The 18,264-nt window shown below is 36.0% G+C and overlaps 1 long non-coding RNA gene across 1 annotated transcript; it reads right to left on the bottom strand.

Annotated features, from left to right (window-relative positions):
• Nucleotides 1-13,175: 13,175 nt before the first annotated feature.
• Nucleotides 13,176-17,083, bottom strand: LOC131528672 (uncharacterized). The gene is made up of 3 exons (XR_009267915.1): nucleotides 15,915-17,083; nucleotides 15,431-15,526; nucleotides 13,176-13,948 (listed from the first exon to the last, which is right to left on the bottom strand). It is a non-coding gene; the product is annotated as an uncharacterized LOC131528672 (long non-coding RNA).
• Between the last annotated feature and the right edge of the window lie 1,181 nt (nucleotides 17,084-18,264).

The following is an 18,264-nucleotide window of genomic DNA, read 5'->3' as shown; positions in this document are numbered from 1 at the left end:
ATGAATTCCATCCTGCGGAAGTTTATTGGCAAGTTTTGCTTCGTCTATATTGACGATATTGTTATATATTCTACCAATGTCCAGGAGCATTATGGACATCTCCGTCAGCTATTTGCTGAGTTGGAGGCTGCCGGATTGACGCTGAACCTGAAGAAGTGTAATCTTCTCCAAAATCCCTTTCTTTTCTTGGACATGTTGTCTCAGAGGGGAGTGAGGACAGAACCCTCAAAGGTAGAAGCCATAAAAACTTCCCCATTCCCAAGACGGTGAAGGAAGTTCAGCGCTTTCTTGGGTTAGCGGGTTGGTACCACCGCTTTATTCCCCATTTCTCAGAACAGGCAGCCCCTCTCCATGCTTTAAAGAAGAAAGAGGCTAGATGGGAATGGACCACAGAGTGTCAGCGAGCTTTTGAAACTTTGAAAGAGGCTCTGCAGAAAGCCCCTGTGTTGCGACCCCTGATTTCAGTCGTGACTTTCGAGTGCAGACTGATGCTAGTAACATCGGGCTCGGAGCTGTCCTTACTCAAGAGTCAGAGCAGGGAGAAAGTGTCGTAGCACGCTTCAAGGCTCCTGCACGGAGCTGAAAAGGCCTATTCTACAGCAGAGAAAGAATGCTTGGCAGTTGTTTGGGCTGTGGAGAAATGGCGTGAATACCTAGAAGGCCGTCGTTTTGACGTATTGACGGATCATTCTGCTCTTACTTGGGTTTTTAACCAACCCCGACCTTCATCCCGTCTCACGAGATGGGCGATTAGGCTGCAAAGCTTTGAGTTCATAGTGAAGTATCGGAAAGGTCAGTGCAACCTAGTTCCGGATACATTGTCACGGGGGTTGGAGGAGGAGATTCAAGGGAGCATAGCCCTTTCACAAGCAAAGAGTGTACCATATGATTTGCCGGTGAGCTGGGAGGATATCGGTAGAGAACAGAAGGAAGATGTTACTCTCCAACCTTTGTGGGATGAGGTAAAGAATGGTAACACAAGTACCCACCGTGTGCATTATGTTAACCAGAATGGTTATCTCTTCAGAAGTACCACTGACAAGAATGGGGGTCAGAGTTTACAAGTTGTTATGCCACCTAAACTCCGTGAACATTGTCTGCAGTATGTACATGCTAGTCCATTAAGTGGGCATCTGGGCGTATGAAGACATTACGGAGGCTACTAGAGGTAACATATTGGCCTGAGATTCGAAAAGATGTCTGGAAGATGTGTAAGGAATGCCAAATATGCCAACAATATAAACCCCGCATCTCTAAACTGGCTGGGCGTCTCCAGTCCACACCAGTGGTCGAACCAGGGTACATGCTGGGGGTTGATTTGATGGGGCCATTCCCTAAAAGCACTCGTATGAATGAGTACCTATTGGTGGTAGTGGATTATTGCAGCAAGTGGGTTGAACTGTTTGCGATGAGATCCGCAAAGACCCCTCTAATAGCTAGTATCTTAGTTAAAGAGATCTTCACGGTGGGGAACTCCAGTGTATCTCGTGTCAGACAGAGGACCCCAGTTCACTTCCCAATTGCTGAATGAGACCTGCAGGCAGTGGGGAGTGATACAGAAACTTACCACCGCCTACCATCCCCAGACAAATCTTACCGAACGTGTCAATAGAGTTCTCAAGACAATGATAGCCTCCTATGTCCAAGATAATCACCGACAATGGGACCGGTGGGTTGCTGAATTCGCTATGCCATCAATTCCGCCTGGCAGGAGAGCACAGGTCATACTCCAGCTGAGATTGCCTTAGGGCGGAAGTTGAAAGGCCCATTGGAACGGTTGGTACATAAGCCTCCAAACCCTGACCATGTAGCCTATAGTTTGCTAGAGCGGCAGAAAGCAATGCTTGGAAAAGTGAAGGAGAATGTCAATAGAGCTCAGGAACGACAGGCTCGATATTATGATCTCCGAAGAAGACCAGTACAATACCAACCTGGAGATTTAGTCTGGATACTCACTCATCCGCTGTCTCGTGCAGGTGATGCTTTTATGGCGAAGTTAGCAGCTAAATGGCAAGGTCCTGCTGAAGTAGTGTCACAGGTTAACAAGGTTAATTATAAAGTAAAAATGCTAAATAATCCAGATGGCATGGACACATATCATGTTGAAAAATTGAAACCCTTTTTTGGGGCTGTTCAGCCTTTTTCTAAAGGGGAGGGTGTGTAACAGTTCTATGTTGAATTTACTGTTACTGCAGTTCTTCTCCTCAACACTAGAGGGCTATGTCCTCAGGTAGGAGGGTGAAGACTCCAATATAAGCAGAGAGAGTAAGTGAAGTTGAGGGGTGGTTGGTTTTAATACAAAGGTAGGATGTTTGAGTTGGAGCTCACTGGTTTTCATCCTTTGTTAGGCCAGAGATGAGAAAATGGTTTTCTAATGAATCTCTGGACCTTATGTTAAGTTAATTGTATGTTACGCAAGGTCTTGAGTTAAGTAGCTCTATTAGACTGTGTACGATAAGTTCAACCGCAAAATGCGTGTGGGAAATGCCATTGGATTACATACCGACGGTCTGGGGATTACTCATTGACTGCTTCATCGTGTCATTGCCGGTATTGGAACACTTGGGACAAAATTGTTGGCAACGGCCAAACAACGCTGGAAACACAGGTTTTTTGTAAAACTTATTGCGTGGACTGTTTTGAAGGAACTGATTTGTACATATTATGGAGAGGGGTGAAATGGTTGTTTATGTGTGGAGGTTGCTTGTTTGTATACACTATGAAACTTTAATATATCAGTATCAAAAACTCAATGGATGGTATCCCATATTGTTTATTGTGGCTTTCGTTAAACTGATGTTTGAGAGAGTTTGTTACAACATGGTGCTCGTTATGTTACGTGTCTTCAATCTGACAACTAACGTGAGTGAAGACAGAAATCCTTACCAATGCACTCGATAGCTTTGCAACAAGCATGTTGCTTGCTTAATCACAGCATGTTGCAGTAGTCAGAGAACTTAAGGAAATAGCAGTCCCAATAACTAGATGAGCCATAAGCAGCAAGCGTATTTCGAGAACAATCAGATGGCCTAACAACAGGTTAAATATTAGCTTATTGCTGTTGCAAATTCACCAAGTACCAGTACTTGCAGTACAACCAATAGCTTAAAGAAACAAGCTGGTCTAGCAACAAACATGATACTGAGCACTAGATAAGCCCTAAAAGCAAGCAAAATCCCAGTACCCTAACAGCTTTAAAAGCAAAGACCTTCTGAAATAGCGTAGACTGTGGCAGCATGCCCTTTAATAAGAACAAGAGCAGCGAAACTGCGGTAAAGTTGGTTTTATATTCGCACATTCAGACTTCCGTGTTCAATAGCTTTGTTAATATGCATTTAAAAAGTATACTTACAATTAATTTCCATTACCGACTATAATGAGCAGTACCTACAATCCATTTTTCTGCAGAAGTCGATGTTTTTAAAAGGCTGAAAAACACGTTTATGCCTATGGAATGATGTGACGTCATCACCACCAGAGGGACCGTCTACAAATTACATGATGCTTTTATTGCAAGTTGCTAAAGACTCTCTTGAGCTGAAAAACACTGCTTGTTTTAATTAAAAGGTTCCAGAGCATGTTGATATATGATACATTTATGATTTATATATTTAATAAACAATTTGTGCCTCAAGTCAATTGTTTTGGCCATTACTGTGTTAATTACTGCGGTTTCTTCAATGACACATGATGGAGTTCAATAACTTTGATATTTATGTTTTGATAACTGTATTCTAACTTGATGATATTTATTTGACCATGAATAACATACTAAAAGTCTTTAAAGTGCTATTATTTACTCTAGATATTCAATTTCTATCATCACTGCATTCTATGGGATTCTTCAATGACACATCATCCAGTTCAATAACTTTTGAAGGAAGACACTGACTTACCCAGTACACATTGTATAATATTAATTTTTCTTTAAATAACACACCTCAGGTCAGCAACATTTTACTACAAACTGTAAAATGTTTAGCTCAATTGAAAGAACATACTATAACTCTTTCTTTCTTGTGCGAGTTATTGCTTTACTGTATGCTCCCAGCGTGTTGCATTGGTTTCTTCATTGGCACCTTTACACAGTTCAGTAGGTCTGGAAAAAACTTATCAATTCATCCAAGGAAGATTGTAAAATCTTTAATTAGTCTCAAAGACCAAGCTACAAGTTTTTGCTTTATAAGTTTCATAGCTATTAATGACATTTTGTATAGGTTTCTCCACTGACACATGGTCCACTTCAATAGCTTTAGAAAAAATGGGTCGTAGTGCTCCTGAACGAGCTGGAAAATTGTTTATTTGACCCTATAGAGGATACTCTTCAGTGTTCATATATTTGCCTTTTATGTTTTTCTCAATCACACATTATCCACTTCAATAGTTTTTGAAAGGAGTGAGCGACTGCTCTGAACAAGTCAGAAATCCTTATAAATAATTTACAAAACAAACTACAGTCCAGGTTTTCTTGTCTTTTCATCTCTGTTTTTGTAATTTTGTGTGATACTTTGTGTGAGCTGTGATCCTTATAATGAGGTATGCAACATTGTTGACAAGGTGTTGAATTAACAAATATATAATTATGTTTTATGTTTATGCTGTTTTCTGTATTTATCTAACATTAAACTCACTCAATATCATAATCCATGTTCACTGACCAATATTTACAGTCTTGCAGAACTGTCACTGTCCATGGTTCTGAATTTTTCATGTTATTGAAAAACATGTTTTTTTTTACATTTTCCAATTTGATAAGAAGCTAAGTGCATTGCTTTTATAGCTGCACTAAAACAAGCTCGTATACCTTCCACAGCACAAATATTTGTTACTGGAAAGACTTACATTTTCACAGCTTTTAAGCAAGCCTTGATAATGTGATTATTCAGCTGAATGGCATTTTTGGCCAACATGTCATTGAAGTTTTTAGGTGCAAATCTGCATGCTTTGCTGAAATGTGAACATATGCATGTAGTGCACCAGCAGACAAGATGAATTTCCAGGGGTCCCAGTTTATGAAATGGGCCCTCTCTAACTGCTATAGTGGAGGATGGTTTGTTACAATTTGATTGGATGCCAATGGACTAAAACAAACAAACGTCCAGTGATATCAGATAAGGAGGCTAAGACAACTACCAGACATCTTGCTTGGGCACAAAGGCGATCCCAACACCCAGGAGAGGGCATTTTAATTGGTTCAAAAGATTCACCTTTTTACCCAAACCCTCCTTTCACTTTCATTCTAAGTCCTAGGCTAAGATGGCCATTCATTCCTTTGACCTACAGATGCAGCATGCAATTTTGCTGGCCATGCGGTAACAATGGCTAGAAAAAAGGGGATCAAACTTTTCACACTTTTCAACTTTTCACACCTCTAAAATATAATTGCTATTCCTTAGTAGTGTTTATCATTTGCATAGTTGTTTAGTACTTTATTAACCATGGCATGTTTTTTTTTTTTTCATTGCATGTTTAGTTTTAATTAAATTTGTATTTTTTTACAACTCACTGAAAAAAGTGATCCACTATATTTATTCAATAAAATTGAGGTAACAATTTGCACTCACTTTATTTGAGTAGATTCTATCCTATATATTGAGTAAAGAGTACCTAAATTTTACAGCTATGACAAACTAAAAGAAATTAGGTAATGTCTACCTAATATTTTTCATTAAATTACATAACTACTTATAAAAATTGAGTAACATTAACTCTATTGTTAGTAGGCAACAGTTCATCACTGTAAAACCCAACAAGTTACGGTAACAAACCATTTGAGTAAACCGATTGCCTTAAAACATTTAAATTTTTAAAACTAACAATTATGAGTGTTCTACAGAAGATCTTATTGAGAATTAACTAAGGTTTAGATGTTGATTTATTGTTTCAATTGAAGTAACCATGTTAGAGATCAGTGTCTGCTTTAGTTGGGCTCTTGACCCTTGACTTCTGTGTTAGTTGGGTTTTTTTTCTTTCTCTGGTTGTTGTAACCATGTGTTTCTCGAACATATTTGTTACATCTCAAAATCACAGAGAAAATGATCGGTAGTTGGTTGTCATATATTTATAATGACGGTCATCTGTAAGTGAACTGATCGCATTGAGAGTGAGCACAGACTCTTTGTGTGTCTAATCTCTGGTTAAGTGAATGGTGCATTGATTATAGTAAAAGTGTTTCTGTGACAGTCAGTTATCAAAGGAGTTTCTAAACAGTTTGTCCACAAAAAGTTTCAATCTACGGCAGCAACTGGACTCACACAGACATCAAGAATCAGCTTGTGAACCTCAACAATGGTGACCAATAAAAGAAAATAAAAATCATGTTGCAATGTATGCTGGGTACTAGCAAAGTACAAAACTCATCCATGGCTCCCAGCATGCATTGCAGCATGATTTTTATTTTCTTTTATTGGTATTTTTATTTTATCATAATTGTTAGTTTTAAAAATTTAAATGTTTTAAGGCAATCCGTTTACTCAAATGGTTTGTTACCGTAACTTGTTGGGTTTTACAGTGATGAACTGTTGCCTACTAACAATAGAGTTAATGTTACTCAATTTTTATAAGTAGTTATGTAATTTAATGAAAAATATTAGGTAGACATTACCTAATTTCTTTTAGTTTGTCATAGCTGTAAAATTTAGGTACTCTTTACTCAATATATAGGATAGAATCTACTCAAATAAAGTGAGTGCAAATTGTTACCTCAATTTTATTGAATAAATATAGTGGATCACTTTTTCAGTGAGTTGTAAAAAATACAAATTTAATTAAAACAATGAAAAAAAAAAAACATGCCATGGTTAATAAAGTACTAAACAACTATGCAAATGACAAACACTACTAAGGAATAGCAATTATATTTTAGAGGTGTGAAAAGTTGAAAAGTGTGAAAAGTTTGATCCCTTTTTCTAGCCATTGTTACCGCATGGCCAGCAAAATTGCATGCTGCATCTGTAGGTCAAAGGAATGAATGGCCATCTTAGCCTAGGACTTAGAATGAAAGTAAAGGAGGGTTTGGGTAAAAGGTGAATCTTTTAGACCAATTAAAATGCCCTCTCCTGGGTGTTGGGATCGCCTTTTGCCCAAGCAAGATGTCTGGTAGTTGTCTTAGCCTCCTTATCTGATATCACTGGACGTTTGTTTGTTTTAGTCCATTGGCATCCAATCAAATTGTAACAAACCATCCTCCACTATAGCAGTTAGAGAGGGCCCATTTCATAAACTGGGACCCTGAAATTCATCTTGTCTGCTGGTGCACTACATGCATATGTTCACATTTCAGCAAAGCATGCAGATTTGCACCTAAAAACTTCAATGACATGTTGGCCAAAATGCCATTCAGCTGAATAATCACATTATCAAGGCTTGCTTAAAAGCTGTGAAAATGTAAGTCTTTCCAGTAACAAATCTTTGTGCTGTGGAAGGTATACCGAGCTTGTTTTAGTGCAGCTATAAAAAGCAATGCACTTAGCTTATCAAATTGGAAAATGTAAAAAACATGTTTTTCAATAACATGAAAAATTCAGAACCATGGACAGTGACAGTTCTGCAAGACTGTAAATATTGGTCAGTGAACATGGATTATGATATTGAGTGAGTTTAATGTTAGATAAATACAGAAAACAGCATAAACATAAAACATAATAATATATTTGTTAATTCAACACCTTGTCAACAATGTTGCATACCTCATTATAAGGATCACAGCTCACACAAAGTATCACACAAAATTACAAAAACAGAGATGAAAAGACAAGAAAACCTGGACTGTAGTTTGTTTTGTAAATTATTTATAAGGATTTCTGACTTGTTCAGAGCAGTCGCTCACTCCTTTCAAAAACTATTGAAGTGGATAATGTGTGATTGAGAAAACATAAAAGGCAAATATATGAACACTGAAGAGTATCCTCTATAGGGTCAAATAAACAATTTTCCAGCTCGTTCAGGAGCACTACGACCCATTTTTTCTAAAGCTATTGAAGTGGACCATGTGTCAATGGAGAAACCTATACAAAATTTCTTTATTGGTATTTTTATTTTATCATAATTGTTAGTTTTAAAAATTTAAATGTTTTAAGGCAATCCGTTTACTCAAATGGTTTGTTACCGTAACTTGTTGGGTTTTACAGTGATGAACTGTTGCCTACTAACAATAGAGTTAATGTTACTCAATTTTTATAAGTAGTTATGTAATTTAATGAAAAAATATTAGGTAGACATTACCTAATTTCTTTTAGTTTGTCATAGCTGTAAAATTTAGGTACTCTTTACTCAATATATAGGATAGAATCTACTCAAATAAAGTGAGTGCAAATTGTTACCTCAATTTTATTGAATAAATATAGTGGATCACTTTTTTCAGTGAGTTGTAAAAAAATACAAATTTAATTAAAACAATGAAAAAAAAAAAAAAAAAACATGCCATGGTTAATAAAGTACTAAACAACTATGCAAATGATAAACACTACTAAGGAATAGCAATTATATTTTAGAGGTGTGAAAAGTTGAAAAGTGTGAAAAGTTTGATCCCTTTTTCTAGCCATTGTTACCGCATGGCCAGCAAAATTGCATGCTGCATCTGTAGGTCAAAGGAATGAATGGCCATCTTAGCCTAGGACTTAGAATGAAAGTGAAAGGAGGGTTTGGGTAAAAAGGTGAATCTTTTGAACCAATTAAAATGCCCTCTCCTGGGTGTTGGGATCGCCTTTTGCCCAAGCAAGATGTCTGGTAGTTGTCTTAGCCTCCTTATCTGATATCACTGGACGTTTGTTTGTTTTAGTCCATTGGCATCCAATCAAATTGTAACAAACCATCCTCCACTATAGCAGTTAGAGAGGGCCCATTTCATAAACTGGGACCCCTGGAAATTCATCTTGTCTGCTGGTGCACTACATGCATATGTTCACATTTCAGCAAAGCATGCAGATTTGCACCTAAAAACTTCAATGACATGTTGGCCAAAAATGCCATTCAGCTGAATAATCACATTATCAAGGCTTGCTTAAAAGCTGTGAAAATGTAAGTCTTTCCAGTAACAAATATTTGTGCTGTGGAAGGTATACCGAGCTTGTTTTAGTGCAGCTATAAAAAGCAATGCACTTAGCTTCTTATCAAATTGGAAAATGTAAAAAAAAACATGTTTTTCAATAACATGAAAAATTCAGAACCATGGACAGTGACAGTTCTGCAAGACTGTAAATATTGATCAGTGAACATGGATTATGATATTGAGTGAGTTTAATGTTAGATAAATACAGAAAACAGCATAAACATAAAACATAATAATATATTTGTTAATTCAACACCTTGTCAACAATGTTGCATACCTCATTATAAGGATCACAGCTCACACAAAGTATCACACAAAATTACAAAAACAGAGATGAAAAGACAAGAAAACCTGGACTGTAGTTTGTTTTGTAAATTATTTATAAGGATTTCTGACTTGTTCAGAGCAGTCGCTCACTCCTTTCAAAAACTATTGAAGTGGATAATGTGTGATTGAGAAAAACATAAAAGGCAAATATATGAACACTGAAGAGTATCCTCTATAGGGTCAAATAAACAATTTTCCAGCTCGTTCAGGAGCACTACGACCCATTTTTTCTAAAGCTATTGAAGTGGACCATGTGTCAGTGGAGAAACCTATACAAAATGTCATTAATAGGTATGAAACTTATAAAGCAAAACTTGTAGCTTGGTCTTTGAGACTAATTAAAGATTTTACAATCTTCCTTGGATGAATTGATAAGTTTTTTCCAGACCTACTGAACTGTGTAAAGGTGCCAATGAAGAAACCAATGCAACACGCTGGGAGCATACAGTAAAGCAATAACTCGCACAAGAAAGAAAGAGTTATAGTATGTTCTTTCAATTGAGCTAAACATTTTACAGTTTGTAGTAAAATGTTGCTGACCTGAGGTGTGTTATTTAAAGAAAAATTAATATTATACAATGTGTACTGGGTAAGTCAGTGTCTTCCTTCAAAAGTTATTGAACTGGATGATGTGTCATTGAAGAATCCCATAGAATGCAGTGATGATAGAAATTGAATATCTAGAGTAAATAATAGCACTTTAAAGACTTGTAGTATGTTATTCATGGTCAAATAAATATCAAGTTAGAACACAGTTATCAAGACATAAATATCAAAGTTATTGAACTGGATGATGTGTCATTGAAGAATCCCATAGAATGCAGTGATGATAGAAATTCAATATATATGTGAGGCGCAAATTATTATTTTTTTAAATATAAAATTATAGTTTTTGAAAGTGTTCACCCAAAATAAACATCCTGTTTGCTGTCATGATTTCTGAGTACTTGTCAATAATCTGACAGAATTAGTACCATGGACAGTGATATTTTTGCAGGACTGTAAACATCAACGAATGCACATAAATTGTGATATTGTGAGACTTTAATATTAAATGAAGATGTCATAGAACAGGGACACATAAAAGTTTAGATATTCTTTTCATTGAACACCTGTAGAACAATGTTACACTGTAAAGTCTTCATCACACTTAAAACCAGAGAAACAGAGGTGAATAAAACAGCAAGACATGTGCAGCAGTATGTTCTATAGGGTCCGAACAAGATGTTCCAACTTGCTTTGGAGCGGTCAACCCATGCTTTCAAAACCTACTGAAATAAATCATATATCAGTGTTAAAACCAACACACCAACACAGTTCTTGTTCATTTTGAAGCAAATAAATAAATAAAACTGTTGTAAAATGAAGCAATTCATTATGTTCAGGAGATTCCAGGTCATTTTCCACTTGTCTGGATTGTTACCAAATTACAATTCATGTAGGTTCATTCTTTTTTCATTTCCTAAACATCTTTTCAAACAATTATTATAATCCTATTTTTACTGTTGCTAAAGGAAAATCTATAGCATTAGAATACATAATGTGAGTGATAGCTGGTACATCTGTAGTTGGCTAAGTTGTCTGTTTGCACACAATGAAAAAATATTACAACTTTTTAGACGGTCCCTATCTTGTTTTCCGCACTATGTTGGACATTCAATGGACATTCGCCAGTAAATATGCCATTTAAAAAAATGCTTGGCCATTTTGATCGATTGTGAAAAATGTAGTAGGTTGAAAAATCATGTCGCTGAATAGAATTATCAAAAAATACTTTATTGCACATTAAAACAGAAAGTTATTGAACGTGGAAGTCCGAATGTGTGAATATAAAACCAACTTTACCGCAGTCTAAAGCAACAGCATGCCCAGAAACAAACATGTTACTGACAACTGCCTTAACAACGAGCAATATTTGACGATAGCATAATTGCCAACATAGCATAAGGCAATGAGGATGAAATAAGAACTTAGCTTAGCTTCGTGAAGACATTCAGAGATGAATAAAGGGTTAAATGTTCATTTTACGTGGATGCTTTAACCCTCCTTGATATCTTTACTTCTACCAGTGGGGAAGCAGATCTCGTGTAAAAGCGTTGTTGATGCGGTCACATTAGCACAACTTCAGCGATGATTTGCAGGCGAAGAGTCTATGTCAGTGATATAACGTAATGAGAAGCAGTACTTGAGAAGCTTATATCGATCGCGGCGAATTCGCGTTCAAGTTCACAAACTTGTTGAATCTGGTGAGAACCCCGTGGGAACGAACCCCTGAAAATCCCTGACTGAAAGCTTTCCTGTAGAGATGGAATTCGCCGTCTGATTTGCTCCTGAGCAAGCGGAAAAAGCTGCTGATTGATACGGAATAGAGCTTATATAGGAATGCAGCGATAGGTGTTGTATTTCTATAGGTAGATACGATCAGCTGAGAATCAACTGATGCAAGCTTGACTCACGTGACCTGCCAGAACTAACGCTAATGCTTCATTTATCACAATACCTAAGTATGTAATTTCAGATTTAACTGGAATATTAAAAATAGTGGGTGCTGTATAATTTTTAATAGACATTAATTCACATTTACCTATGTCTAAATTAAGACCTGAAGATTTAGAGAAAAGTTTTATATAATCAGTTGCTATAGGGATTTGGGAAGCGTCTCTTAAAAATAAGGTGGTGTCATCTGCTAATTGACTAATAAATATTTATTGATCTGCTATACGGATACCCCGAATACCGCTTTAACATACAAACGTTGACAGTAGTTGCACACAAAGAAGAAATAAATAGGGAGAAATGGGACACCCTTGCCTCACTCCTCTGGATAAACTAAACGTTGGTGAAGTGCCATTCTTTAATTTAATCGAAGCACTTCCATTATTGTAAAGGGTTTTGATTACTCTGCAAAACATATCCCCAAAACCAAATTTGTATAATGAATTAATAATAAATTGGTGCTCTAGGGAATCGAAAGCCTTATAGACATATAAGAAAAGAATGAAGCTGTCCTCCTGAATCAAGTCTGAATAATCTAATAAAAAAGAATCAACCTTATATTGTTAACAATGTGTCTTTTTGCTCAAAAAAAAAACAGATTGTGTTTCATCTATTACAGAACCCAGTATGTATTTTAATCTTTTAGCAAATATAATAGCTAAAATTGTATAAATCACTATTAATTACTAAGGGTAAATTAATATTTGCACTAATTGTCCTACACCTTTATGGTTGTGCAATAGAGACACCTATAGAAAAAAACAAACTATCCCTTGGTTTTCCCTCCAAGTTCCCTTGATTCTTATGTCTGTATGTTGAGTTTTTATTTAATTAGAGTTGCCTATTTCCTGGTTTCTCGTTTTGCTCTTTTAATTTATTAAAACCACTTTCAAGAGCCACTGCCATCTGCTTGACTTCCTTTTGCTCTCTGTCTGCTCATTGTTACACTGATATAAAGAAAAGCAGTGCCAACTTTGAATTTTTAAAATAAATTATATCATTATCATTGATTTCCTTTAATTGTTTTTTTTTTTTTAAATAAAGGTGTTAGATAAAAATCATCCATAAATGCAATACAATATTAAATAATTTAATACAATAAAAATACAATAAATAAAAATATAACAAGACTAATAAAACAATTTCAACAAAAATAAAACAATTATTTATATATATATATATATATATATATATATATATATATATATATATATATATATATATATATATATATATATATATATATATATATATATATATATATATATATATATATATATATAACAATGTATAGTTGATCTATACAAAGATATGCATGTTTACACACACACACACGAATACAAAAACACCATCATGGTAACACACAAAACAAGAAGATTACTTGTTTTTTACTTCCAAAACTGTAAATAATAGTATTTTACTATAAAATTACATTAAATGTAAGGTTAGATCTGTTACAGTAAGGAAACATACTGTTAAACAATTACCGGTTTGTAGCATTTTTACAGTCTTTTATCATTAAAATAAGTGCATGAAAATGCATCACAAAGTTTGTTTAACAGTAATGGAAAATGTTAGTAAAAATACAATAAATGTAAAAAATGTAAAAAAAAAAAAAATTAACCAGACAAATAAAACAAATAATGTTTAAAGAGGTTTTTAAAAAAGTTCCCTTGAACCTTCCTTTGCTTCCTTGAACACAACTATGGAAAAGTCTTGAAATGAAGAGATTTTCCCAGTTTGAGTAAGAAAATCTCCTACATCATGAAGGTCAAATGAAGTTGTATAGACATTTTAATTTCAAAAGAGCTAAACAAAGTTGTGCCTCAAAGCCCCCAGTGAGCAAGCCAAAGGCGACAGTGGCAAGGAAAAAACCCTCCATAAGAGGTTTAGGCAGTGGAGGGAAAACCTTGAGAGGAACCAGACTCAACTGAGGGTGCCATCCTCCTCTGGCAAGACACAAACAATAAGATGCTGATGGATATCGGGACACATGTGATGTGAAGTAGACTAATGATGAAGATTAACAGCTCCACACCATCAATTGTTATGGTGATGTCATCTTCGAAATTCAACCTGGATAGAGACAGGATTGTTCAATATGTTTTACTTTTCACATCTTGGATTTCAGACCATATACAGGACAGGAGGAACCTCCTTCTCAAATATTAAAGGGGTGGTTTACTGTAATTTCACTTTTTTTCATTTTAAATAGTGTGTAATGTTGCTGTTGGTGCATGAACGGTATCTGCAAAGTTGCTGCGCTGAAAGTTAGCGGAGATATCGTCTTTTAAAAATCAGGAAGTTTAATGCCTACAAAAACGACTCATACGGGACTACAACGAGATACTTCCCGGGTTGCATACGTAAAAAACCCATCAACCCCTCCCTCCGGAACATGCCAAAGAGGGGGCAAGGCCATGTTCTGCGGCTTTGTCGAAGAGGAAGAGTTATAGTGGAGAGTTGTAGTCATGCCGTCGAAACGGTGTTATTTTCACCCAGCTGTCAGGTCTTCTGTAGTTCGTCAACAATGGTTAAAATTTATGTTTGATTATGTTCCTGACAATTACAATCCTAATTTAGCTCTCTGTGCTGCGCATTTTACGGAAGACAGCTTCCAGAATCTACACGAGTTCAATGCCGGATTCACACAGAAACTATTACTAAAACATGGAGCAGTTCCAACTTTAAAACCAGAGGCAGCAGTTGTTGGGCCACAACCTGTAAGTAAGATTTCATCATTTTAAATGTATTTGCATGTATAATTTCAGACGTAATGTTTTAGTTTTATCAAGGTCGTAAACAAATGCCAACGCTGGCTTTAGTAGCCAGTTAGTTAAATGATGTTTCGTGTGTCTTTGACAAACGCGTACAAACATTTTGGACCCGAATTTGTAATTATGTACTAATTTTGTAAATGTATTTTGCATGTATACTTTATGACGTAATTTTTCGATTTGATCAAGAACATAAACACAAGCCAACGCTGTCTGGTTATAGTAGTTCGATGCTATTTTGTGTGTATAAGACAAACGTGTACAAACTTCAAAAAATGATATGTAATCACAACAGCAAACTTCCATTCAGAAACGTTTGTAAGAGCCGTGCTTGCAGAAGTTCTGCTTGACTCTCTTCATTACTGCTTTCTGGGTCTGATTCTGGCTCAAACTGATACAGCAATATTGACACCATTATTTACATTTGACCGCAGCACATACAGCTGTCGCCCGTGAAGGTAATGGGCGAGACGTTTCCGGACAATGTGCAGTACGCAGTTTAGCCAATCACAACACACCGGCCCAGCTGACCAATCTGAGCCCATCGCCTGTTTCTGAGGGAGTGGTTTCAGAGAATCAGGAAGTCAACCGGTCGTTCAAATGACAGAGGAGAAAGCGGCTTACAATAAAGGTGAAATATATGAAAAATAAGGCGTTTTTTAACAAACGAAACACGAAGACGTTATATTGCACCCCATAAACACAATCAAGCAAAGAAAAAAAGCAGTAAACCACCCCTTTAAAATCTAAATTTGAGATAAGGTGCATGTTTGATACTCACCATAACACAGGTGGTTAAACAGAAAGTCACATGACGGATCATCATAAGTTTAATCGCAGGTTGCGGTCCATAAAACCCACCCAATACTGGTATTTACTGTAGACAGGGCACAGGGTCAAAACATCATGAGGGCAACACACTAACTGAACAACAGAAAACAACACAAAATACTCTAATATATGCAATAACACAAATAAGAAGAAACAAATTTAAACAATTTATCCATAATACGTCTGAGAACGTCCTTTTAATTTTAAATTATATGTTTTTACTTTGAAAAACCATGAATTTGACAGCATTTTACAATAGAATTATATAATGTGATGCTAAACCATTTACAATTTTTCACTGTATAGCTTAAAGTTAAGTTTTTCAATTTATTTTTGTTCAGAAATTACAAACATGCCTGAACTGTTGTTAATGCTTTATTATTCATTGTTAATACATAATTATTTAACTCAAAACTCGGTCGTGTTTATTTTACCTGGTTTGATGACACCCATCTCAGTCCTGGAGGACTTCAGCACGGCTCCATAAATGGCTCTCTGGTCTGCTGTGAAACAAAACTAACAACTTGCTGCTGGCCTGTAAGGAGCAGATGTACCACTCACAAAAAACAACAACATGACAAGATAAAACTTTACAATAAGATACAAACATTAATAAATGCATATTGTTCCTTGTTAATTTCAACATTTACCGATATAGTTCTACATTTTAAAGTTGTATCTGTTAGTTAATGCATTATGAACAATCATGAGTGAAGGGAATTAATATATTATCATAGGTACAATTATATATTAATGTGTGTATATTTAAAAATTACACTACATTGTTATTTTTAGCACTTAAAAAAAAAAAAATGCAAGTTCAGCACTATTTTACCTACAATTTTTCTTCATTTAGTATCCATTTTAAAACGAACTAATCGGTTATCAGCCAGTGCAGTCCAACCTAGTTACATTTATCAGTAAAATCCATTATTAGTTGACCTCTAATAATAACTAAATAACTGAGACAGAGACCATATCATTATTGAATTTAGATTTATTTGGACAAGAGAAATGCGATATTCAACATTTTCTCGCCGAAGGTGGTGTCCGGTGGCGACTGTTGACGCCGCGGCAATTACACGGGACGCCGGCGTCAACGCTTGAGGATATGGTGCGCGGTCGTAAAGATGTTTGGTTTTGGCACGGACGGAGTACGCTACGCGCCATAGACGGAGGTCGTGTCTGACGCCGTGTAGACGCAGCGCCAATTACAGGCGGCGACGGTGTCTTCAACCATTTCCAAGTTTTGATTGTATTCGTTGCAAAACTTTTGCAATTCACTTGACTGACTGCAGAGACTGAACGCATTACGTGTAGGATTATGCTGAAATTTAAGTTGCCGGTATGATTTAAAGCACTCCACCCACTCGTCCAAGTGAATAGAATTGAATTGCAGTATATGTAGATGACCTTGTTTATATATTCTAAATAGAACATTGCGATTTTTACTTAGCTTTTCACTGCAAAACCTTTTGCGCTGAGCTTTAGTCATTCCTTCACGATTCACTCCTTCATACATGTCTCTCACACGGTTCTCCATTTGAGTTTCAAATAAAGTCGACATTCACAATTAGGCTCTAATAACGTTAGTAAAGAATAGAGAAAAATCTGGAACTTTTATACTCTTTGGGCGTCTTCTAAAATCATCAGCCAATCTGACTGTGACAGGTGTTCGGTGCTGTGCCCAATGAAATGATGGATGGCATCACTGTATTTAAGGGTGGTGCCTGGGGGTTAAAGTCAGTGTTGTGTCCTAAAATGAGTCAGTATATAGTAAAATGAACACATTAAAAGGTCACGTTATATACACATACTCCTCCTGTCTCTCTCCACGGGAAATGGAAACATAACTCCAGGACACCATTAACAGAGGAGTTAAAGGTTTAGATGAGAGCAGCATCACTATTCATCTGCTGGAAACAAAACTAAAGTTTCCTTCATCTAAATAATAACACTAAAATGTGAAGTATGTACAACATCATCGAGACAGGACCCAAAGGTAAAGTCACACTCATATTATTGCAGTAACCCTTCACGAGCAAACCTTTGTTTGATAGCCTGATACACACAGTAATCAAGGCTTGCTAAACCATAACAGCCCAAACTTATTGAGAACAAGACATTCAGGCAGTAAGATTATTGCTTACAGATATATTTAAAATGTACAGTCTTAAGACTGACATCATTGTGTCATCTTAAATGTATGCAATAAATGTAATTTCACATGTATTTATACTTTTGATATTCATTCAGTCTAGTGTTGTCATAAAAGCCAATGTAAACACATCACAAAGACTGTTTTAGAGGAGCTACTGTATTTCTTTTTTGTTGTGGTAAATTTGAAGACGACAAAAAATGTCTATCTTTTGAACTCATTTGCAAATTTTGCAAATAAATTATGCAAAACAATGCAAAATTACACAGTGCTCCACCCTCACATCACAAAAATGTACCCAGGTGATCTAGTAGATAGTCATTTAAATGAAGGGATAATTTTAATAACACCCTCAGGCTACTGTTTCATAGGCAGCACAGCTTTTACTGTCATGCTTCGCTGTAAAAAATACATGAAAATGAAGATGAAGGTTTTGAAAGTCTTTAACCAAACACAGGTAATCCAACACACAGGGTAGCATTATAAAGACAAAGGAAACACAAATGGAACTGAACTTAAGTAAATAATTGAACACACACACACCTTAATAAGACTAAATCGAATGAGTAACAATGACAACAAATGAACTAAGGTAAAGGGTAAAGAAACAAAGAGTCCAAACTAAC

Source organism: Onychostoma macrolepis, chromosome 21 (genome assembly GCF_012432095.1).
Source record: "Onychostoma macrolepis isolate SWU-2019 chromosome 21, ASM1243209v1, whole genome shotgun sequence".
Lineage (NCBI taxonomy): Eukaryota > Metazoa > Chordata > Actinopteri > Cypriniformes > Cyprinidae > Onychostoma > Onychostoma macrolepis.
This window is presented reverse-complemented; position numbering and strand designations above follow the sequence as displayed.